This window comes from Podarcis erhardii (assembly GCF_964252035.2).
Source record: "Podarcis erhardii genome assembly, chromosome: 1".
Taxonomy (NCBI): Eukaryota; Metazoa; Chordata; class Lepidosauria; order Squamata; family Lacertidae; genus Podarcis; species Podarcis erhardii.
This window is the reverse complement of record NC_138497.1, coordinates 29,856,579-29,882,235: the sequence shown is the minus strand read 5'-3', so window position 1 is coordinate 29,882,235 and position 25,657 is coordinate 29,856,579. Positions and strand designations below refer to the sequence as shown.

At 43.5% G+C, this 25,657-nt stretch overlaps 1 long non-coding RNA gene across 2 annotated transcripts; it reads left to right on the top strand.

Moving 5' to 3' along the window:
- The first annotated feature begins 1,351 nt into the window (after positions 1-1,351).
- LOC309345534 lies at positions 1,352-17,421 on the top strand. Of its 2 annotated transcripts, XR_014158296.1 has the most exons (5): positions 1,352-2,461; positions 14,023-14,056; positions 15,018-15,064; positions 15,344-15,404; positions 16,236-17,421. It is a non-coding gene; the product is annotated as an uncharacterized lncRNA (long non-coding RNA). The 2 variants fall into 2 exon arrangements; XR_014158295.1 differs by lacking the exon at positions 15,018-15,064 and having other exon boundaries at positions 15,278-15,404.
- Positions 17,422-25,657: the final 8,236 nt, after the last annotated feature.

Genomic DNA, 25,657 nt, shown 5'->3' with positions numbered 1-25,657 from the left:
GCTATTCCCAGATCCACCTGTGGGATTTTGGGGTCACCATGTTGCACATATCTCCTGTTTTAATGGCACTGGTATGCTAACAGGGCATCACTATCTCTTCTGAAACAGCAAGTCTGCCCATCATCACCCCTCTGCTACCAGTGAGGATGTGAGAGACATCTGCGAAGAAGCGATGGGACCTGTCTAGGGCCATTTGGAGGTGGTTCGGCTATCTAGTTTGCTTACTCAAAGGAGAGGATGCTTGGCACTCTTTGTTTATATGAATTGGGGTGGTGGAGCTGCTTTGATATCCTGTGTGAGCTGTATCAGCTGATCTGGTATTGAGCATATGGTTACATGCCTAGGACTGATAGATAGAGAGAATGAGCAGTGTGTTTCTGTGTAGTGCAATTTATGGAATCTTCGTCTACAGGGACAGATGAACTATTATTGAAATCTTGGGTTCAGAGAAGCCTGTCACACCCCCCCCCCATACGTTAACAAATACAGTAACATTTAGTCTATAACTATGCGGGAGAAATAATAAAAATAGGATTCTCCTGATTCACCTTGCATCTACACTGAAGAGTCATTGGCCTTGTTAAAGGGGGGACGGGACCTGACAGCAATTCTTTACTCCAATGCCTTTCAAGTGACCTCCCCTACATAATGAATTGCTTGAAAATTGCTGCACATCAGCATCAACACCATTTTTAATTTGAATTTGCAACACTTCTCAGGAGAGTTCTGCGAATCTTTAGGTTGAGGAAGGCTCTAAAAGTTCAGCAATATCTGTGGTTCAAGACAGCCAGTGTGGTTGTGGTAGGTTTAAATTTCCACACAGCCGTGAAGCTCACTAAATGACCTCAAGTTAGCATCACAGTTTCTCAGCCTAATCTACTTCACAGGGCTGTTGTGAGGATAAAGTGAGAGAGGACCCTATGGAGATAGCCCCGAGCTCCTTGGATGAATGCAAAGGCAGGAGACAAATGTGACAAACACCCTGCTGCAAAATGATTGCTTTCAAAGCCCTTTGCTTTGCACATTTCGTGTTTCCTCTATCTTGCCTGCATCAGAGTGAACATGCATTGGAGGTTTTTGCTGATTGATAGGAGGTGAGATAAAATGCTTTAGCCTGGCTGTGCAGGCGCAGAAGAGTGTCTGCCTGTCACCAGGTGTTTAGACAATAAATCACTTGGATTTACTCTCCTCAGGACACTATAAGGCTGGAAGTGTAAACAATGTGGCTGTGGCAGTGATGGAACATCACAACGACATCACAATGGGGGCAGCATGTCATGTGCTGACTCTGTGAGATGCATCCAAGTTGCACAGGAGTCTTCAGGTAGGGTATCAATTAGCAGGATGTTGGGGGAACTTGGAGAGGGAGGAGAAACTACCCATTCATGGGGCCACATTTTATTTCAGTTTTCACCTGCTCCAGAACGAATGCAAGGGCTTCTGATCCAATTTTGTTTTGTGCTCCTCTAAGCTCGCAGAAGTTGATAAATATTGTAGAGGCTCAAGCAAATGCATAGCATGTGTATGTTGAGAGCCTTCCTTTCCCTGGAGCCGCTGTTTCTGAAGCAAATGAAACAAGAACTGTGTTAATAATCCTACTTGGCACTTTTAATCTTCAAAGAACTTTGCAGATTTTAATGAAATCACTTGCCTTTCAACAAACCCAACAAGAGAGGTGGGGAAAATATAGAGAAGATGCAGAGACCCCCCTAGAATGAATCTGAAAGCGGAATTCGAGAGACACTGGGTCTCTTCCTTTTTTTTTTTTACCCATAATGTTTTATTGATTTTCATACAGTTCAACACATTCAATTCAGTTTCACTACAACATTCCCTTAGCATTTTAACTTCCCATCCTTACTTCCATGATGCTTTTGTTCAGATCCTTTATCTGCTACCATAAATACAGTACCTGTTTCTAAAACATATATCCTACATTACATTCCTTAGTCCCACTCATTCTTTTGCTTATAGGCACTAGGTCTCTTCCAAGGGGTGCAAAGACTAGACTTCCTTGCCAAATGCTAGTTGCATTCCCTTCTCTTGGGCTACATTCACACTACATGTTTAAAGCACTATGATAGCACTTTAAACACTATGGCTTCCCCAAAGAATTCTAGCAGCTGTAGTTTGTTAAGGGTGTTGAGAGCTGTTAGGAGACCCATATTCCCCCCCTAGAGCTATATTTCTCAGAGTGGTTTAACAATCATTCCCTATTCACAGTGAACTCAAGGAACCCAGCAGTTTCATGAGGATGTTCAAAAACTGTGGGAGGTAATTTGGGTCATTGTAGAACTCCATAAGCCAAAAAAGATCAGCTGAAGTTGGAGTCTACCAACATTCCCATTCTTGGACCAATCCTCCAGGCATGATGGGAACTGCTGCAGAATCCTTTCATTCTGTCCCAGCTAAGTGGAACCTGAACAGGTGCACTACACACTACAAGAGTCCATTAAATACGGTAAAAGAAGTACAAGTAGATGATTTATTTATTTATTTATTTGCTTGCTTGCTCGCTTGCTTGTTGCAGGTCCCACTACTAGTAGTAGCAGCAGTAGTAGCCATGGCTGTGTCTGTTCATATGGCTGCTCTGCTTTTGTGCTGAGTCAGCTGAGGACATTCCAAAATTTGTTTGTTTTTTTCCTCTTACGTGCAGTTCACACATCCTCCTTTGCCTCCCATAGCTCTGGCTGTGAAGGCGCAATTGTGGCCTCATTGATTGTTCACCTCCTGGAATTGTCCCACATATGCCAGTGCAGTGTCAGAATCAATATCGCAGGCTTCATGCAGAGACTGTGCTGGGGCCAAAAGAAGCAATTTGCTTACTGGGCAGGTTGCTGTGAGATAATATTGTGTCAGGAGGTGAGGTTGCAGTAAGAGTGGCAATAAATGTTTCTTTTCCTCAACAAGGAGAAAGAGGGGATTGATCAGCTTCAACTTCAGATCCTTCTAGAGATAAAATGTAACTGGAGGAACAATAATTTCAATGTACTAATGCTCCCTTAAGAGGAAGCCCTTGCAGAGCTTCACAGCCCTCACTCATTGCAGAGGTGGCAGTGGGGCAGCATTTCGCCTCAGGCGGAAAAACGTCTTGGGCTGCCCCTGCTCTCTGGCAAATAAATCTGAGCTTTACTGGCAAGTGGCTGTTCGCAGGCAGGAAGTGTAGAGTGCTATCTGGCCTCTTTCTGTGTTGTCCAGCTGCCCATCTCAACCCGTTGATTATGCTGATCCAACACTGCTGAAGGAAAGATCCAGCTACGTATGAGCAATATTCTACACCAAGGTCTGCAAAGATGTGCACCCCTCTACTCATTGCTCACTCAACCACAGCATGGTGCCACTGCACAGCTGTTCTGGGTGTTCACTGGGTAATACTGCGGCAGTGCCAGCTGGGCTGAACTGAGACAAAGATCAACATGGGAAACAAACTATGGTGGGTATCACCAACTGGAACAACTGCTTCAAAGTAATGAAGCACATTATTACTGTAATGCACAAATACAGCACAGAGGAGAAATGGTGATGAGGACTTCCACTCAGGCTTGGCTCAGCATACCTCTCCACATCAATCAATCAATCAATCAATCAATCATTTTCATGGGATTGTATATTTTAATTATATTTCAATGCTTGCATAGTAGGCTTCTAAGTTATTTGCAAGTACAAAAACCAATTTTGGCATTAAGCCATCTATAATGTATTATTTCTTTATATATTTTCTAATTGCAATGTGGTGTTGGAAACAGGAAGTCAAATGCATATAATAAATACATGTGCATGCATCTTTCAATATGCAGCCCCATTTTATAGCTGAGAGACACCAGGGCACAAAAAAATGTGGGTATCCTTGCTGAATTGGGACATCTGGAATGCAGCAATCAGGGATGGGAAAAAAATTTGGTCCAGTTCAGATTTTAATGCAAATCTATCTAATTCACAGTTCCCAAAACAGTAAGCAAAATAAAATAAGCTTTGCTTTAGTACTTACACACAGCAAAGGATACCCTCCATTGAGGAACTGTTAACACTTCACTGGTATCTTTGCATTTTCCTGGGAAAACTCCCATTCATGCAAGTTTTGCCTGTCTCCGCTATGTGCTTCTCCAGTGAGCATTTAGCTATATAGGAATCATGGCTACAGATTTTGTTCTATTTTGGGGCCATGTCTTTGAATGCCTTGCATTGTGGTGTACAGGAAAACAAGGGAGGCGCACACATGCTTCACATGCTGGAAATAGAAATTCCACATTTATAGGCTGCTTGTTGCTTTCTCACAGCTTCTGGCATGCTTCAGTCTGCCAGTCACAGTGAACACAGTGTCCTGGGAGTGATGATCATTGTGAACAGATGGTCCCACGAGGGACAGACAGATGGCCCAGAGACTGGAAGCTTCTAGGGATTTTGATGGAACAGAGAAATCAGGCCCTATTTCTCACTCCAGGGTTCCATGCTAGGGACAGGCTAGAGCCCACCTTCCCCACCTTGTCACCTCCAGCAACTTCTCGTCATTTCCGCTATTCAGTAGGAGCTAGTGAGTGCTGGTGCTCTAGATCCCAGTGGTAGAGCAGTGCTCACCCTTCTGCTCTGCCTGTGTCTTCAGAGCAGAATACATTTAGCACAGGAAACAATGAAACAAGTAAGGAAAGCACTTTGACTATGGGGGGGAAAAGCCATTTCTTTGGGTTTCCCAGGTAGTTCACAACATTGTTTCAGACTACTGCCTTAGCAGTGCAAGCCACATAGTATTGAGACCGGAGACTCAAACCTTTCTGTTAGTCACTCCTCATCTCAAGCTACTTGTTCTCTTCCTAGGAGATTGCATGACCCACATAACTCACCAGACTTGGCATCAGATGTTGAATTCCTCATATCTCTTTGAAAAGGGGGGGCATGTTTCTGGCTTTGAAAACAAGCTGGGTGGGTGAGAGCTTCTGGGATCTTAATTGGGGCATTCAACCCATGGCAATTTAATCTCTAAGGGGTCTCCAGGGGAGAAAAGAATCAAATGGCTCTTAGGTCACTCAGCTGCAGCACAATGCAATACTTTTGGACATCTAACTCTCTGCTGCTTTGATTGAGAATTTGGGCTCTGGCAGTCCTCACTAGGGATAGAAGGTTCTCTCAGCTTTGGTTCATTCCACTTCTCTTTTCCCCAATCTCAAATTCAGTTCACATTTGTGTAGCAACTAGTGTTAAAAAAACCACACCCCTCGTGTAAATTCTTTAACGTTTTAGTGCAATTCAGCAATTAGTATCTTGCGGAGCAGTCGGGGGGTTGTCAAGTGAAGTAAGCAGTGGGGCAGAGCCCCCACAGTACCTAATGAATGCTTCAACACATTGGTTGGAGAGCTGTATCACAACATTCAGGTAAGTGCAAATTTCAAAGGATGGCTGTGTTTCAATTCTCATATTGTTTCAGAAAGTGAAGATTTGATCATTCTGTGAACAGAATCAGATTTATTTCCCATCTCTAGTCCTCAGCTTCTGCTGGAGGTTATGAGATCTAAGTTAAGCTATTGCAGGGACTCCGACATGTTGGAAGAGCATTGGCTATGCCTGGGAGCTGTCCCAGGTCCTGAACTTCTGGGTCCCCTGTTGTTCCCAATCTTGTTCTCCAACTCTGTTAAGTGCAATGCAGAAGTTGCTTCTGAGTGACTCTAGCTGATAGGCAGTACCCATGAGTTCTAGCTTACTGTTCTGGATATAGCCTATCCAGAAGAGGACACAGGGCACAGCAAATATGCACAACAGGTCTGCTGCTTCATGGCTGATGGCAGCTCTCTTTCATCTTCATTTGCCTCCTTTCTATGTCCAGCAAGAAAAGGAAAAAAAGAGGCAGGCCTCTGGTAGACAAAAGCAGGAAACAAAACAAAAAACCAATTGCAAATGTACAGAAAGAATATATAATAGAAATAAATCACAAATAACAACAAACAAGAATAGCACGTGCATCATGCGCTGGTGCAAATTGATGTAGCACACAGTAGGACATAAACAAAGCAAATGCTCAATATGCATGTACAATAATTATGAATTCACTAGTTAATATAGTGATTTTACAGAGTAATTATAAATTCACATGCTGGATATAATTGTTTGATGGATAGCCTGAAAAGATCCATTTTGAGAAATTCTTCAGCATAAACCATCCATGTATTATGAGAAGAACGACAATCGGAATCAAATATGAGGCATACATTTATTTATTTTTGTTAAATGTGGAATTTATTCCCCCAACAATGCCAGCCACACAGCATTGTGAGTTGGGTGGTAGACCTCAATTTTAGTGCCTCCCAAGACCTCAAGCCAGGAATATCTGCTCAGACACATGGGCATTCTTACTATTCAATCTCTTTATAAGGTGATTTTTCTTATTTCATCAGTAACTTTTTTTGGAACGATTGTTGATCAAATATTTGCCATCTTCAAGATTCAGGCATTTTTAAAAAATGTTCATTAGGGAAGCACTTAATGTTTACAATCAATCAATCAATCAATCAATCAATCAATCTTGTATTAATCTGAGGCAAAATACCAGCCTATTTCATTGGTCTTTGTTGGGGTCAGTTTATGATAATTGGGCAGTTGTGCCATGACAAAATCCATATGCAGTTTGGTGTGTGTGTGTGTGTGTGTGTGTGTGTGTGTGTGTGTGAATGGGTTCACAATTGGCTTACAGGGCACCATGTTGGCAGAGCACTATGATGAGGCCTCATAGTGACATTTACATATTTGCCCCAGGGTGACTGGACCAAGTGGCAAAACAGCTGAGGGGAACCCCTCCTCACAGACCCTTGAGATTCATGATGGAGATTCCTCAGTCTCCACCACCCTTATCAGCTACAATCATTACTCCAGGTTTTATTGTTGAACTAGAGCTGCTATCAGCCCCAGCCAGCATGGCCCATGGTCACAGATGATCAAAATTGGCACCAAAGATTTTGTGCGCACCAGTGTCTATCGAGGTCAAGACCCTACTGTCCATAAAACCTCTGCTTTACCTTGCTACTAACCCAACTGCACATTGATCTCTTAAACTGTATGCAACATAGCACTACATCTATGGTTCCATTGGGACAAAGATTTTCCTTTAGCAATGGAAACTTTCCTCTCACTTCCCCCTGCATCCCTCAAATCTGTTCTAGGTTCTACCCAACCTTCTGGAGTTCTGTCTTCAAGTACTGCCTCTTGACTCAGGAAGTAACTATTTGCACATTATCAAGGCTTCATTGTTCCTAGGTCTGCTTCTGCCTTCCTTGAAGCAGACTAGAGTGCCCTGTCACACTGTTTGGTAATTGCTGGTGTAGTGTGAATATGCAGAGCCAAACTACCAGCTAACTCAGAGTGTCCCATTGCAAGGCACAACTGCCCAGAGGGTATGGCTTGTGGAGGATGCTTGCTGTGGCCACAAGTGTGAATTCCACAGGATCTTAAATTTCTTTGACACTCAGCTTACATTTGTAGTTTTCTCGCTTGTTCAACTTGGCAAAAGAGAGTTGCATCCTCCTTCTGGCATGTATATATGCAGACATTTTTTAATCACATAGTTGTGTTTTGTAAATCTGGCAAACATTCTCACCTTGCAGCATAAAAGAACTCAGACATAAAATTTAGACTAAAAGCTGTTCTAAACCCAGTCTTCTTTTCTTTGTTTTGTCAATCCAAAGTGCATTAAAATTAAACTCCTGTGCTTCTCGAAGCTGCCTCTGTTATTATTGGAACTGATGCACATTTACTATAGCCAATCTATTTTTATTTGAACCACTTATGCTGTATGAAACCGAGCATAATAACTCGAGTCAATACAGATATATTTGTTTTTATTTAAACTTATAAGTGTGCTAAAAGCAACAAATGTTTTTCCCCACTGAAAACCAATACAGATATATAATACATAGAGAAGATATGCAGCAATCAAAACAGTGGTGTCCAGTTGCTCCAGGGGCTGTTTTAAGAAACCATTTCATCTTATTATGGACAAGTTTAGGAAACCAAAGTTAGCAGAAGCTGCATCCTGCGTGCAGTGAGTTGTATCTGGAGTTGGTCCCTTTTAGTAAAGCTGCTATGAGTAAGCAGGGAACTACTCATCACTAGGAGAACTAAAACCAGCAGGGGCAATTTCATAAGATCAGCTTGGGTCTGAAGTAGGAATTCAGCTTATTACACCTTGGCAGAGAAAGACCGTCTAGAATTTGTGGAAACTGTTGTGCAGTTTACCTTATGTTCACATGAATATCCTTCCATTTAGTTAGGCCATGCATAGTAATCAGTGGTGCACATGTGAGCACACTCCCCCCCTACAGCAAGTGATCCTAGATACACTGTGCAACATTCACTTTTGATAAGAAAAATACTAGTTCACTAGTTGCATATTGTTTCCTAGGTGCTTTGCATAGATTCCACCCCTTTTGAAGAGAGTTGCAGGTGTGTTCTGGGATGGGGATGGAGACATGACTTAATTGTGCATGGTTCCTCAAGTATTATTTCATTGATTTATTATATGCATTAATATTCCATTCTGAAGGTGTGGACCAAATAAATAAAACCAAAAAGAGACCATATGAAAACTAAAACCAAAAATTGACAATAGAATTTAGACCTTGACCAGTCTGTTCATTTGGTTCTCCATTTAAAATCCTCTTTTACCTTTTACCTATAGCTATTATGCTGCTTAGAGCAGAGGTCGATAACATGAGGGCCACCTCCAGATACTGTTGAAGTTCAACTCCCATTAGCCAGCATAACCAATAGAGATTATGGGAACTCCATACCTTGGGCTTAGAGTGACGCTTAATAAAAACATAGAACTGTAGAGTTGGAAGGAACCTTGGTTATCATCTAGTCCAGTGGTTCCCAGTTGGTTGACCATGGACCCCAGGGGGACTGCATAACCCACCCATGGGGTCTGTGGCACCATTCACATAACAAAATACCATAGAGATATCAAAAATTTCAAAATAGGGGGTCCGTGGCTTGACTTTTGCAAAACAGGGGTGCTCAGTACTTAGCTATTTGGGAACCACTGATAAAGCCCAACTCCCTGCAATGCAGGAATCTTACATGGTCTCCTTACATTGTCCCCCATACTGGATCCCGTGGAACTCCCTTCCATTAGAGGCTAGACTGGTCCTCTCTCTACTTTTCTGTTGCTGGCAGACAAAGACAGGTCTTTGGCCACTAACTGCCTGTTGTGAGAGGGTCTGCTGTTGTTCTCCTTTGTTTTGTGTGTGCCTTTAAATGTCTTTTTCAGTGCTGATTTTTAATAGGGGGAGGGAAGACGTTTATGCGTATGCATGTGTGAGGAAGTGTCAGTGAGGAAAGGCATGGTTTGCGCCTCTGGATCAACCCACGTTACCCTCAGTTTATAAAGATTCAGCAGCAGATTAAGTTCTGATGTTTCCACGACTCATTTGGCCTGAACCCAACAATTGACACTGATCTCATGTGATTTTTTTTCTCAGCCCTTTAGAAGTCTGATTTCCAAGCCGTCTCCCACCCAGGTGGTGGTGGGAATGCCTGCTTTAGAAAGGCAGTGGAATTTCCTAATGTGTTTTCACAGCAGCTGCTCATGGGTCCCTCCTGCTGTGAGTCAAGAGGTTGCCCTGCAAAGTTGGATGGTGTAAAGGCTTCCATTGCTGTGAATCTTTGCCTCTCATCTCTGCTGCTTTCACACCTCAGTGGATCTCATTCTTCCTCATGCCTTCACCACTTATATTAGCATTTCTTTCTCAACTGAGGAGCCTGGCATTCAGATAATGCCATATTCCTTTGTCCCAAATCATTCTCCCTCTCCTTCTCTCCATGTTGCAGTGAGCAAATAATACTCCTGTTTCAAGGTAACCATGAGAGACCAGGTCTGAGCAGTACAACACGAGGAAAAGAAGGGAGACAGTGTCTGAGTTCTGGCATTAATAACACCCAAACCTCCACCAATACAAATACAGTGAGCTCCAATTAATCCTGTGGCTAGCAGGGATCCGTGCCAACACAGAGTCTCTTGGTGTCAAACTAAATCTGAATCTCACATTGACAGTATTGGCATTGTTCTTCTTAAAGGTAAAGGTAAAGGTAAAGGGACCCCTAACCATTAGGTCCAGTTGTGACCGACTCTGGGGTTGTGACGCTCATCTCGCTTTATTGGCCAAGGGAGCCGGCGTACAGCTTCCGGGTCATGTGGCCAGAATGTGAACCAGAGCAGTGCATGGAAACGCCATTTACCTTCCCGCCGGAGCAGTACCTATTTATCTACTTGCACTTTGATGTGCTTTCGAACTGCTAGGTTGGCAGGAGCAGGGACCGAGCAATGGGAGCTCACCCCGTCGCGGGGATTCGAACCGCCGACCTTCTGATCGGCAAGTCCTAGGCTCTGTGGTTTAATGCACAGCGCCACCTGCGTCTCTATCATTATTCTTACAGAGTAGCTAAGTGCTGATGGTAGAGGATTGGGTAATGCTGGAATGGGGAAGCTGTGGCCCTCCAAAAGTCATCAGATTGCAAACCTTGCCTGTCTTCATGAGCAGGGCCTATAGTTGAGGATGAGCCACAGGCTCCCCATCTCTGATGTAGCAGATGACGGGAATGACATCTGCCTGAGACCCTGGAGAGCAGCTGCCAGTCAGAGCAGACAATGCTGGGAGGTGGATGGACAAAAAGTCTGACCTGGTATGAAGCCATTTCCCATGTAATCCAAGCTATTCATAACAGTAGAGCAGAACAATCAAAACTGTAGGAAAACAGCATAATTTATGTCAGGGTAAGTTATTCTGAAGTCACATGCTCCTATGACACACTCCATTTGGCAGTGAGGCTACGGCCAGCTGAACTGAGCATGGCAGAGGGAAAGCAAGCCTTTAAAATAGGGGTTGATTTACACCACCTCTTTTGCCAGTGTGGCTTCTACTAGGTTGCTAGATTATGTGACCAAGCTCAGCAGAATATGGAAGAGGGGAAGCAGGGGGGGCCAGGGCCCCTACAATATTTTCATGAAGGGGGATAGGCCCCCACAAAATTCCATGGTGATCCTCAAAAGGATGCGTCAGGACAAAGATGCTTGGCCTTGCGACGTCATTTGGAGGCTTGCCAGAGTGCCCTCCTCGAAGGCGCTCTGGTGATCTCTACCTGGGATGCAAGCGAAGAAGCATCTTCACTCTGTGCATCCCTTTGGGTAAGGCAGCTGGCAGTGGGTGAGGGATGGTGGGCTGAGTTGGCCTGGCCTGGCTAGGGGGAGCATGATGTCATGCTGCACCACCATGATGTTGTGGGGTGGGGTGCATTGGTGCATTGGGGTAAGTCTTCTCCTGAGCTGTCCCCCCCCCCCATTTTTGAGACTCCCACAGCCTAGGCTTAGTGAGCTTTAACTGGCCTATGCTGACATATCTCTGGCTGAGTTTGGACAGCATAGCCCTTGTTGGCCCAAACCCAGCCAGAGATCTATCTATTCCAAACTCCACTCCTCCTGCTGGATCTTGGGTCTGGATTGCTCCCTGATCCCCACCATGTCTTCTCTTAACCATCTTTGCCTCCTTTCCCTCTGTGTTGCAGTGACCAAACAATGCTTCTTTGTCAAATTCCAGAAATGGCTCTCCCCTTGAATCTTTAGGGGCAACTTTATGCTGAGTTTTCCATTACAAAAGGAGGAATATTATATCAAATATTTACTAAAATACGAGCTTCAGCAAAGGGCATATTTTATTGCTATACCCCCGCGCTCATTCTTCCTTTGTAAAGTCTCCTGCCCATTCTTTTCGTTTCCTGCTTCCTTAAGGGAAACAATGGTATTCCCTACAGTGCAAAAAAATCTGCTAAGTTTACCCAAGAGAGATTCTATAGCGGGGCGGGATAATGTCATCAATACTGAAAACTAAAGCTTCCTCTTCTTGTTCATGCCTGTCTTTTTAGCTCTCTTTGGCTTACCCATTTGCTCCCATTTTTGCAGTCCTCCCCTCCTTGGAAAAAAAAAGAAGAAAAAAAAGAGAGGATCTTTATGAAGGAGAGTATTTATTTGAAATGATGAGAGGAAGCAAACAAGATAAAAATGGAGAGATAAGTGACGAGACGGGATTTCAGTCCTGGCCTAGGTTTCAAGTGAACGATTGTCAATACTAATAACATAAACCTAACTGTGAAGGGGACCCAATACACAGTGGCTTGGGAATGCTTACAGACATCTGAAAATTTAATCAGAGGGTGCCATCAGAAATGTAGCCAGTGTGTCTGGAATTTGGGTTTAATGCATTTGTTTGAAATATTCTACATTAGCGAGGGGGGAAAGTGCAGGAGATATTTGCATGAGGTGCAGTTGCTTTGCTGTGTGGGGAGAAAAAATGTGTCTTCTGTACAATCATAGAAACAAAGGAGAGATAATTCACCTTGTGTTCCACAATAGTTGTGCATGGTCCATGTGAGAGCCAGTGTGGTGTAGTGGTTAAGAGCGGTAGTCTCGTAATCTGGCGAACCAGGTTCACGTCTCTGCTCCTCCACATGCAGCTGCTGGGTGACCTTGGGCCAGTCACACTTCTTTGAAGTCTCTCAGCCCCACTCACCTCACAGAGTGTTTGTTGTGGGGGAGGAAGGGAAAGGAGAATGTTAACCTCTTTGAGACTCCTGAAGGGGAGTGAAAGGTGGGATATCAAATCCAAACTACTACTACTACTACTACTCTTCTTCTTCTTCTTCTTCTTCTTCTTCTTCTTCTTCTTCCTCTTCTTCAATGATAAGTGTGGGATTTCCCACTCAGACATTGGTGTGGTCCTTCCTTGACCCTCCATGAGAAGGTACTATCCATCTGTTTAACCCCTCAGCTCTGGATGGCGAAGAAAGAAAACTACTCTGAAATCTAAATGGTAACTTTGCAGCTCTAAGAATAAATAGATAAATAGATAAAATCCTCAGAAACCTAGTAGATTTCTAGGCCTGCACCCGTGAAAAAGTGTTGTTGACATTAAAGGCTCATTACCTCAAAGAGGAATAAACAGAAGTCATTTATCATCATCATCATCATGATCATCGTCATTATCATTAGCGCTGCCATCTTGAAGTCAATCTCACACTTGTCGTTGGACGGAAGCAGATTTTAATGTGTGCTTATCACGATTGTACATAGCGAGGTTTTGCATGCAACAGATTACTTTGTGACATTGAAAATAAGTACATTTCATAAACAGTAATGGAGCTGAAACACAGCTTGATCCCAGCAAGGTACACAAAAATGATTAGAGCCTGAAATGAGAAATTAAGTTTCTTTTAAAACAAAGGACACAAAAGTTATTCACTGTGGTAAAGCTAAATGAGAATGTGCTTATAAAAAAATATCTCCTTCAGTGACTTTCCCCCATAATGTCTCATTGTGGCTCAGTGGATAAATTATATGGATTGGGGGGGGGGGGGAGGTTGTCCATGAAGCTCAATCAGTGGCAAGGGCCAAGACACAATCACTCAGAACTAGCCTACCTCACGCAAGCTGGCTGTGGGGTTAGGTGAAAACTTTAAAATGTACTATACAAAGAAGGGATAGTAACAACATGAGGAATGCATTAGCTGAAGGTGTAATGACTTTTTTTGCCTTACGAGTATTTAGAGGGCTTGTCATATCATTAGACAATGTGAGGCAAATGCCTCAGGCAGCAGATGCTGGGGTGCGCAGTGGAAGGCAGAACTGCATTTGCTACATAGCATCTCCTGACCCACCCTCCAAACTAGCCTGCTGCTTCAAGTGTGGCGGAAGACACAACACTTTCATCAGTGTCGAATAAAGATTCAGCTGCCAGTCCAGTCAGCTTCTCTGTGTGGAAAAGCAAGAGTTAAAACCAACAATGCGTAGACAAAGATTTCATTGCAATGTTCTGAATGAAAGCTTTGATGCATGAAGGAGGTATCAACAATAAGTGCACCTTCCTGAGTTTGCAGGCAGCCTGAAGTGGAGACAATTCGTGAGTTTGGAAAGGATATGAGGTGAAAGGGTATTGTTCCTGAATGTGCAGCCATTAGGTCCATTTTAAATATTTGTTTATTTTTATTTAACAGGATTTATACACTGCTTAATCATCAAAAGCTCTAGGTGGTTCATCGCTGCTTTTGTAGGCAGTGGGGACAGGGATAAGGAGGCAATCATGTACAGTGGTACCTCAGGTTAAGTACTTAATTCGTTCCAGAGGTCCGTTCTTAACCTGAAACTGTTCTTAACCTGAAGCACCACTTTAGCTAATGGGGCCTCCTGCTGCTGCTGCGCCGCCGGAGCACGATTTCTGTTCTTATCCAGAAGCAAAGTTCTTAACCTGAAGCACTATTTCTGGGTTAGCGGAGTCTGTAACCTGAAGCGTATGTAACCCGAGGTACCACTGTACTCCTATTTGTGTGGCATTGTGTTCAGCAGAGGTTCGTAAGTCCTTGTTTGCTAATGTGTCCAACAGCATGCCAGGGTATAATTCTTGACAGGGGCAACATGTCCTGTTCTACTGCCTAAGGTGATGCCCCCCCGCCACTGCCCCAGCCCTGCCCTACCCCGCTGCTACCTCCCTTACCTGAGAAGTGTTGCAGTGCCTGTGAAGCAGTGATGCTACTGCCAATGGTTTCTAGTGAGATCTCATGAGATCTCGCCGAAATCTCATGAGATCTCATGCACTTGAGGTCTTGTGATATTTTGTCAAGATCTCAAGAGATCTTACCAGAAGCCAGCGTCACTGCCAGTGCCACTTTTCTGACCATGATGGAAGAGGCTGGAAGGGTGGGGGCACTGCTTCATGGGCAGGCCAGGCCTGCTTCTTGGACATATGTCAACTAGAGAGATGAGACGTGAGCACTGAAGATGGGTGGAAATATTTGCACCAGTATTTCAACCCACTTATGACTATTTCTTAGGAGTACTTTGACTTTCTGGTTATCAGAAAAAATTGTTAGTTTGGTACATTTGTAAGTTTGTAAGTTAGCCTTTGAATCTTCTTAAGTGAATCTCCCCTTGCAGATCCATAACTCTCATTATGCTTTCCTTCTAAAACCTGAATCAACATGTTCGGAAGCAGAGCCATGGGAGGATGCAAAGCTCTGTTTTGTGGAAGTCTGGTAGCAGGTAAATTTGGATTTCCCTCTAACTTCCTTTCACTTTTTGTTACGGCTGCTGTGCTGCTAGATCTTTAGTTAGAGGTATGCTGGTTCACTTCCTTATCTTACTATCTTGACAGCACTACTTCCTGTTGGGTCTCTTCTCATTTCCTGCAGATTTGCAGAAGAATAAGAAGAAAAAGATGAAGTGAAGCAAGTCAGAAAGCAAGTGACAGGATAGAAGTAGCTGTTTCAAGAGACACAAATGTGCTGCCACTTTTCTCTCTCTTCACACTGTTATCTGTAGAGTGCAATGAAGCCCCATCAGAGACAGGAGAGACACAACTGTCAGAACAACTGCAGAGCAGGTAAAACACTTGCCATCCCTTAGAAACATTGAATCATAGAGTTGGGAGGGACCCAAGGGTCATCTAGTCCAACCCCCTGCTATGCAGGAATCTCAACTAAAGCATCCATGACAGGTGGCCATCCAATCTCTGCTTAAAAACCTCCAAGGAAGGAAAGTTGACAATGTTCCACTGTCAAGCACCTCTTAATGTCAGAAAGTTCTTCCTGATGTTCCATCAGAATCCCCTTGCTTGGACCTTGAATCCACTGGTCTGAGTCCTATCCTCCAGAGCAGGAGAAAACAAGCTTGCTCTATCTTCATGTGACAACCCTTAAGATATTTGAAGATGGCTATCATATCTCTTCTCAGTCTCCTCTTTTCCAGGCTAAACATACCCAGCTCCTTCAATCGTTACTCATAAGGCTTGGTTTCCAGACCCTTGATAATCTTGGTTGCCTTCCTCGGCACACGTTCCAGCTTGTCAACATCCTTCTTAAATTGTGCTGCCCAGTACTGGACACAGTATTCCAAGTGTGGTCTGACTAAGGCAGAACAGAGTGGTACTATTACATCCCTTGATCTGGACACTATACTTCTGTTGATGCAGCCTAGAATAGGGTTAGCTTTTTTTTGCTGCTGCATCACACTGTTGACTCATGTTAAGCTTGTGGTCCACCAAGATTTCACATGTACTACTAGTAAGCTAATTGTCTCTCATCTTATATTTGTGCATCTGGGTCTTCCTGCTTAAGTGCAGAACCTTACATTTGTCTCTATTGAAATTTATTTTGTTGGTTCACTTTTCCAATATGTTTAGGTCATATTGAATCCCGATTTTTCTCTTCTGCAGCTTTAGTTACCCCCTCCCAATCTGGCATCATCTGCAAACTTTATGAGCATCCCCTCAATTCCTTCATCCAGGCCCTTCATGAAGACGTTGAACAACAACGGGCCCAGGACAGAACCCTGTGGCACCTCACTTGTCACTTTTTCTCAGGAGGGCGAGAAACCATTAATGAGCACTTTTTGGGTTCAATCAGTCAACCAGCTTCAAATCCACCTAACAGTTACCTCATCCAACCCAGAGGCAACATGCCTCCTATATCAGTTGCTGGGGATCTCAAGTGGACAGGGTGCTGTTGTGCTCATGTCTTGCTTGTGAGCTTCTCAATGACATCTGGTTGGCCATGGTGGAAATGCAGTGCTGGACTAAATGGGCCATAGGTTAAATACAGCAGGGTTCTTTTTATGTTCTCATGAGCAAGCAGGCTACAGCAGCCAATACTTTTTTAAAAAAAGAAAGAAAGAAAGATAGTTTAAGGTTTGAGCAGCAGAGAAAATAAAGGAAAGGTCAGGATGGTGCTGGATGGTAGTGCCAGAGTTGCAGAAGTGGAAGAGCAGCTGAACGCCTAGTATCCCTCAGGGAAACAGCAGTGATTGAAAAAGGCAACAGCAGGCAGCTCAATACGGGTGGGTTTGTTTTCATTAGCAACAATCATGATAATATTTCTCTCCATGCTCCACTGCCTTTGTCCTTTTTTCTTCTTTTTTTCCTAGAGTGAGCATTTGGAGTCAGTGTTTCTGCTATAACTAGGTCAGGGAGCCTAAGTAGGTCACGTTGTCTTTCTAAACGTGGTAAATCTGGAAGTGAAGCGAGGAGGAATGGCCTGTAAACAAAAGACAAAGGGCTGGGCTCATGCGTATATGTGCAGGCAGGAGGGCAAACCCAGAGAGATGTGTCATTGGAGCCTGCCATCATCTACAGCTTGGGATGCTATGGAGAGAATATGGAAGATGGGAAAGGAGACAGAACATGGAAGGTGCTAAGGTGCCACGTGAGCAAATCAAGGGTAGTCGGGGCAGGAACAGCATTTGCAAAGTCTGGGCTGCCTACATTGGGCCATCAAACGGAGACTTCAATCTCCATGCCCAAACTAGTCAGTAAGTCAAAGCCAATGGGAAATTGGGATCCAGATGCTGGTGATTGTCCATGGAGCAGTTGTGGAGATTGGGAAGGTACAGGGGGAAGACTGGTACTACTGACACCCAGGTGGGGTGAGCTCAGGGATGGCAGGAGCACAAGAGGTCAATAATTCACATTCGGGTCAGTATATTGGAGAGATAAAGCAGATGTCCAGAAAGGAAGGATCATGGCTTAGTGGTAGAGAGCCTCTGCTTTGCATGCAGAAGGTCCCAGGTTCAGTTACCTGCATTTCCAGGTGGGCTGTGAGAAACCCCAGCCTGAAAACGGGCTGCTAATTAGTGTGGACAATACTGCGCTGTATAGGCCAGTGGTCTGAATTGGTATAAGAAAGCTTCCTATGCATATAGAAGAGCCATTGTAATGCTGGAATAAGAACAAAAGGACAGCAGTAGGAGCTTCAGGAGGAACAATGAGAGGAAACCTCAAAATTATTATTCTGCAGTATTTATACTGGGAGCAGCCAATCAGTGCCCAGACTGCAGCCAATTCTGTAGTGCTTTCTGTTCTCGCATCATATGCCTGTAAAGTATGAGTAACATACCCCTTCATGCAACACTGCATCCGACATGGACAAAGAGCTGGTAACCAACCAAACTTTCTTTAAGGTTTTCGTCAGGCAATCTCTAATGCTCCCAAAACATTGGAATACATTTAAAAACAACAGAAACGAGAAGCATTTCAGAACGCAATGTTGTAAATGACTCTGAAAATATCCAGTCCAAGGGCTTCTGCTTGTCCCATGCTTTCTAGACATGGCTCCGAGTGCTTTTCTGTTCCTCCTGCCACATTCCCCGGGAAAACCTGCTCTTTAGTGCTGATTTGGAGCAAACATCAGTCTGTGAAAAACCCGACTGACATTTGCTACAATTCAGCAGTAGTGAGTGGGTTTTCCCTTGGGAAAGTGGTGGGACAAGTGGAAGTCTGGATAAGTCCGAAGTTACTGAAGTCCTGGCAACAATTGGCCTCACTGGGAAACTGGTGTGGGTAGGTGGGAGTATCTAAGGAGAGACCCAGCACTGGAGTGTTCATTATACAGTATACAGCGGATTGCCATTCTTAGCTAGGGAAAGGGGGAAAAGTCAATTCATATTTAAAGCTGGATCTATCTCATCTGCACTCATAGCTGCCAACGTTTTCCTTTTTTTAAGGGAAATTCCATTATTCCGAATAGGATTCCTCATAAGAAAAGGGAAAAGTTGACAGCTGTGTCTGCACTTTCAGAAACAATAAGCAATTTATTTATTTTTTTGCAATGCAGTTTTCCAGCCACGTAATGTGTACAAAATATGTATATTAAAGTAAAGCGGGGGAGGGGGGGACTTTGGCTCCATGAGATAGATTATTATCAGGATTGGCCTTGCAGGACAAATTTGACAGGTGAGTAGGACCACTCAGTCTCTCAATGATATGATTTCATGTGATTGACAGAGGAATGGGGCTGCCCACATGGCAAATGCACAGTATTCCAAATTTTCCTCTCCCCCTTTAAGCTCCCAATCGCAACATTTTAAAAGGGAATGTGGGGAAACTTGTAAAGGCTTTATGACAGCCCCTGCACTCACATTTCAGCCTGAAATATGAGTGCAGGGGCTGCCTTAAAATTTTGCAAACATAATTGTGAAGGAAGTGGTTGAGTCAAATAGTGTTTTTGAGAAGTACATTAAGGTAGCAACCCCACTGCCGTTTCAGCTGAAATGGAGTGCTGGGGATGCCTTAAAGAACTTCTCAAAAGAGATTCTCAAAAGAGGATGAGGCCAATCTTCCTTTGAGTGAGTAGGTGGCAGTGGGTGAGGTGGTCAAGATTCCCCAACCCCACTGCTGCTGCCTACTCACTTAAAGGGTGGGTGCTGTCTGAAGCAGCTACTCACTTCTCCTTGGGAAGTAGAGTGGGATGGATGCTTCAAAAAGCACGCCTGAGAACTGCTTTTAGGCAGCCCCAGCTGAAGCAGGATCATGGGCATTGCCTTACATCACTTCTCAAAAGCACTGTTTGAAACAGCTTGTGTGCTTCTTCCACCCACTTGGTGAAGTGCACGGGCTGCTTTAAACAGCGATTCTGAGAAGCACTTTAATCCGCTCTTATCAAATGATGAGTGAGGATTGAATCCTGCTGCCTTGACTGTGTGATCCTGCTTGCTGCTGGGAACAGGTCATATAGCCAAGGCAGGATGAAACTGTGTTCATGGGCTCGTGTGTGGGTGGATGTAGTTTGGGGAACATGGCCCAAGCAGGTCAAGATAGGATAACATTGCATATAATACTGAAAATAACGTTCAAAAATGTATTATATTAGAGAAAACATAAATATTAGGCAAAATAAGCTTTGCAAAAATGTGTAAGACAAAAATTGCATGCAACATTTGTATATTAGGACAAATTCACACTAAAAGACTGATAAATTTTCATGTGGAATTTTTTAAAAATCACAAACTGATGTGGAAATGTGGAGAACTGAACTTAAAATTGGAAAAATGACAAACTGAGAGAAAGTGAAATTGATAAGTTTGCCCATTCCTATTCTCAGCTATAAAAAATTCTTTATTTAGAGCACACACATATCCCAGTTTGCATGGCATGTGTACAATGTAGGCATGAACGGTAGTTTGTATTAACACCAACTGCTGCAATTTTTTTATTATTACTTGTGTTAAGGTTGTGGGGGTTTTTTTGGCTTAGAGACAATACTTTAGAGGTGGATTCTGCTGACCATATGTGTCTAGGCTATCATTGTAAACTGTCAGAAGACGAAGAGCTAGAAGATGAACTAACAATCCAAAAGGAAGAAGGCGACAGGCTTTAACAAAAAAACAACAACAAAAAATTTTTTTTGCATGTCCCACATTATAAGACAAACCATTCATTGTATCTGGAAAATTCATCCCCCACAATGTTTAATGCCTGCTGTTCGTTAGAGCTGACAGTGATTCCTGCCAGAAAGAAAGAGTTGTATGAGTCTGATGTGAAAAAATAGCTGCTTTGACACAAAGGGAGGGGTTTCTCCCACATTTATAGCATTTTTTTTTGTCTTGTGTCCCCATCTTCTATGTTTATGGCACATTAAGGCCTTGGCAAGTTGAAAATTATGCATAGGCCACCTCCTTTGACTGCCCTGAAGGAGCTCCTAAAACTAATGTTCCATGTAAATGATTCCCGTTGCTCCATCTGTGGCTCCTTGATGCTCCTATCACAATGACAGTTAATGACTCTCCTTTTCTGAGTGGCAAGGGGGCAAAAACGTTGCTTACTGTGCCAACAAATGTTATATTTATGCCCATGCTCTTCTTTTCGTACGACAACTCTAGAATTCTAGATGTCTTAGAGAAATGATTCTAACTTCTCCTTGGCAATGCATGAACCTCAGGTAATGGATTCATCAGCTGGATTCTAAAGCTTTGGGATGCATGCATTGGCCTGCACTGGTACTGGTAAAAGCCAGTGGTCTGCAGTGTTGTACACAAGCAGAATCTAAGAACTTGCACATTTGTGGAGCAAGGAATGTGTGATCCGAGATCCCAGTCTCAGAGACCGCTGTAACAGTGTTCACCTGAACATGCCCCTTCACACTTTCCTGCTCAGCATAAGAAACCTTTGTCTGAAAAGGTCAGTGCTGGAATAGGGCACCAGCAAAGTAAGGACACAAGAAAGAAAGAAAGAAAGAAAGAAAGAAAGAAAGAAAGAAAGAAAGAAAGAGGAAGGAAGGAAGGAAGGAAGGAAGGAAGGAAGGAAGGAAGGTAGGAAGGAAGGTAGGAAGGAAGGGGAAAGGATTTGACATTAAAATTTTTTTTGAAGCAGTCACCATGGGAAAAATCAGGACTTTCTTACACACCAGTACATACTTTCCCCACATTTTGTGTTCTTCTTTTGTTGCTTATCCCCACCTAAACCAGGGCCATCCTACTAATGTAGATTGAAATAATGTGACAAAATCAGATCCTGCCATGAGTCGCACATGACATATGTGTAGATGCATTTCATCATACATATAAGTTTTATGTCATTTTGAAAAGTACATTCTTATTTTCTGGTTTTTGTTTTGAATTACGCAAGAGGGGGCACACCATAATCTTTTCCGTACTTAGGGACTCTAAAGGTCTTAATCCAGCCCTGAAGAAGATATCATAAAATGCCCATCTGATCAGAAGTTGCATCAGATCACCCAGGCTGTTTCATTACAAGGTGCCTCTAAACGCCTGACATGCCAAAAACGCATATGATTTGGGAGATCTTTGATCAGATCATTTAAAATAACAACTTAAAAACAGCTAGGGGTGTATAGGAATCAAATTGCCTCCTTGGGCAGTGTAGTTTCTGGGGCCTATGCAGTGCCTAGGGGCAGTTCAAATAAGCCCTCCAGATATCCAAATAGGTATCCTCATGTACTTGACAAATATGTTTGAATATAGCCAGGGCACTGAGGTCATCAGACCCTTGCATAAGATATGGGAGGTATTTATCCTTCCAGGTTTGAAGTATAAGTCTCTTGGTCAGTATAAGGGCTCATAATGGCTACTTTAAAATTTTGCACCCACCACAAACTCCACTGGGATTGGTTCCACTCAGCAGCGGCGTAGCGTGGGTTGTCAGCACCCGGGGCAAGGCAAGTAATTTGCGCCCCCTAAAGCGTGGATTTGCACCCACTAACCCGTGGATTTGCGCCCCCTAACCCGTGGATTTGCGCCCCCTAACTCTAACCCCCAGATGTTGCGCCCGGTGCGGCCGGCCCCCCCTGCACCCCCCACGCTACGCCACTGCCACTCAGCAATTCCCAAGTGGAGCCAATCTCTGCTGAAAGTGGAGCTTGCAAGACCTACTTTCGGCAGGAATCTTTGCAGCCCTGGCTTGGATTCAAACCATTTCTGGGGGTGGGGAGAAAGAACTGGGGTTGCCTATGATACTTCCTTTGATGATGAACCACCTGCCATCATATAACGTCAGGCGATCAACAGGTGGATAGCCAAGCCCAGCTGAAAAACTGGTCCACAGAAGGTGGGTCAGTTCTGAATCGAGCCCATTGGTTGGATCCAGTCCGCCACCCTGTTTTATCCTAGGACTGCTAATTTTAGTCAGGGGTCTTTGGTGAGCGACCACCTGCTAACTACATACTTATTAACATTTGAACTCTAAAAGGTGAGTGAAACAAGACAGGGATGACTGTAGGCAGATGGGTGACAGCTGCCATCCAAAATAATGTGCCTTTTGCTTTGGCACTGCCCCTTCAGTTTCTTCCTTGTCCTTTTGTGGGTACAAGCACAGCCAGGTCCTGGTGAGTGACAACTCAAGGTTCCCCCCCCTCCAATGGTCAGACGCCTGAATTGCTTTAAAGGTCACATGAATGTGCTACGTGCCCTTGAGGCATCCCTGACTTTTTCAAACTTGAAAATTCCTGAGCCAATCGATTGCTCAGGAGCCAATGTATTGTTTTGTAAACTATATCCCCTTTCATTAAAAACCAAAAACACCCACACCAATTTTAGTCAATTGCAGCAATTGTCAAAATTAAGGGGAATAAGGGGTTAAATAATTGTCTTCTGAGCATACACCAACAACCACTGCCTTTGAGTGCCCAGCTTAATGAATGCAGAGTGCGCAGGTGCAAAATTTGATGCATACATTTGTAATATCCTTGTCCTGAAGCTCTCCCTGGAATACATCTGGGCATTATGATCTGGGGAAATTGGTATTCTGAATTTGTCATTTTTGAACTTCATCAGGATCACCATGGGGAAGAACATCAGTAAAGAGGAAATTTGTGCTGCCCTTTTCTATACTTCGTAATTGTGGCATTAAGGCTTCAGGCCATTCATTCCATCAGCACTCAATCCACTTCATAAGGGAAGTTGCACTCACCACTGCCAGCGAACAGAAAGGAGAGTTGAAGGCAGAGTTGATAGAGAAATCATTTGATTTCATTCCTGATCACAGTAAGAAAGTTCAGATGCCTCCGTCTCCATTGGCGCCGAGCACTCTCAGCCTTAATTAAAGTTAACGAAAGCTGAAACTGCTTGCCCTTTTTTGAAAACTGACCAACAGCAAAGGTGTCCTGGCTGCTATTAAATATACTATGCTGGTGCCCTTCGGATGCTTTGGGTTACAGCTCCCATCAACCCCAGCTTGTATTTCCAGCTTGTATTTCCAATGGTCAACGATGATGGGAGTTGTAGTCCAACAATATTTAGAGGGTGCTAAGTTTGGGGTGGCTATTCTTTGTATGAAAACCATAGGCATATTTACCTCACAAGGCTGATTAAGTTTATTTGAAAGTAATAGTTTAACTTCTGCAGTTTTAGAAGGAACCAACAGCTTTATGAGTCAGTTAATTCAACAACAGTAGAAATACAAAAAACAAAACAAAATATCAATAGCATAAATTGAGACAACTGAAAAATTAAAAAAAAACATAAGAGAAAGGAGGCTGCTTTGGTAAGAATCTGCTCTGATCAAGGATACATGTTCCAAGAAGCTACAAACACTCTACAAATATGGTCATACTGAGGCTTGAATGAGATGTCCTTTGAAATGTTGCACCAGCACATCAGCCTTTTATTTTTTTAAAAAAATATTTTTTATTAACAATTTTTTGTTTAAATCACAATGCCAATAAAACAATACAATGTCACATCTCTTAACATAGATCTTTTCACTTCTTTGGACTCCCTCACATCTCCCGCTCCTGCATTCCTGGTTATAATTTTATTCAGCAAATTTATCCCCTTATTTTTAATCTTCATAACTAATTTTCCAATGTTATATCTCTAATTTTGACTATCATTTTATTCAAATCTTAAAAAGTTTAGACATAACCAACGTATTCCAAAATTTTTATCATTTCTTAAATTTATCTTATCTTCATAATTCACTTCCTTGAGCTCAATGGTGCCAAGTTGTTTATACTCTAGCATCCTTCTTAACATTCATACAATTTATAATATTTTTGTAAATAAGTCTTAAATTTCTTCCAATCTTCTTCCACCGTCTCCTCTCCCAGGTCTCGGATTCTGCCGGTCATCTCAGCCAGTTCCATGTAGTCTATCAGTTGCACAGCACATCAGCCTTTTAAGGGAATCTGGAAAAACCCATGCAATCAGCTCCACTTATATAATTGTGGGCCTTTATATCGGGGGGCGGGCAAGCTTTGGCTTTCCAGGTGCTGCTGGACCACAACTCCCATCATGCCTGACCACCAGCCACAACTAGCTGGGAATGGTGGATATTGAGAGTCCAACAACTTCGGGAAGGTGGGGGACACTGCTTAACCATGCCTGCTTTATATGTTCAGAAGTGCCTGGCACTGCCCAAGAGTTTGAAGAAACCAATAAATATTGAGATTTATAAATGGACAGCGTAGTCTGTTAGGTTTAGTCCTCTACACAGCTCTCTCCCAAACCAGAGCTCTGGCTGCCCTGTGGGAAACCTGACCTGATCTAGTCTCAAATAAATTTGGGGTGGGGATGATGTTTAACTGGGTTTTGAAAAACCCTATATGGTCAGGAGTAGGGTGTGGGAAGGCGGCAATGCATCTCCCCACCCCCCTCACCACACTGCAGAGAGTAGGAGGGTTCAGTCTTGTTTGGTGTTGCCTGCAGGAAACATGCTGACAAAGCAGATCACAGCAGGTTCATCTCTCTTTCTCTCTCCCCAAAAGTCCTGGGGTTAAGCCTCCTCTTCCAGCCTTTGCAGACTTGGCCAACTCCTTTTCAATCTTGCTGGGATCTGCCTCCCCAACACATTTCCTGAAGGCATCACATGGTGAAGAAGACCCCTGCAGCTAGCCTTCTCAGTGACTGATCCCAGACTTTGGAACTCCCATCCCAGGCATAGGCAAACTCGGCCCTCCAGATGTTTTGGGACTACAACTCCCATCATCCCTAGCTAACAGGACCAGTGGTCAGGGATGATGGGAGCTGTAGTCGCAAAAACATCTGGAGGGCCGAATTTGCCTATGCCTGCCCCATCCTAATGAGACTCCCTCCTTCTTGTCCTTCTGCCAGCAGGTGAAGACCCTTTTAATGTCATTTTAATTTTTTTTTTAAGCTGCTTTGAGTCCTGGTCTGGGGAAAAGGTGGGATATAAATAAATATAATGATGATAATAACTATTATTCTTATTTTTATTAAACCCTCTGCTCAACAGTTGATGATTGGAGGGTTCAATTTTGCTCATTTTGACTGTGCCCATGTGCTGGGCACTGGCATATACAAAGTGCAACACAAGGAAGTTTGAAAGCCCTCTGTTTTTAAACAATGGCAGACATTTGAGTAAAGCAGGGGTGTAGAGACACTGTGAGCAAA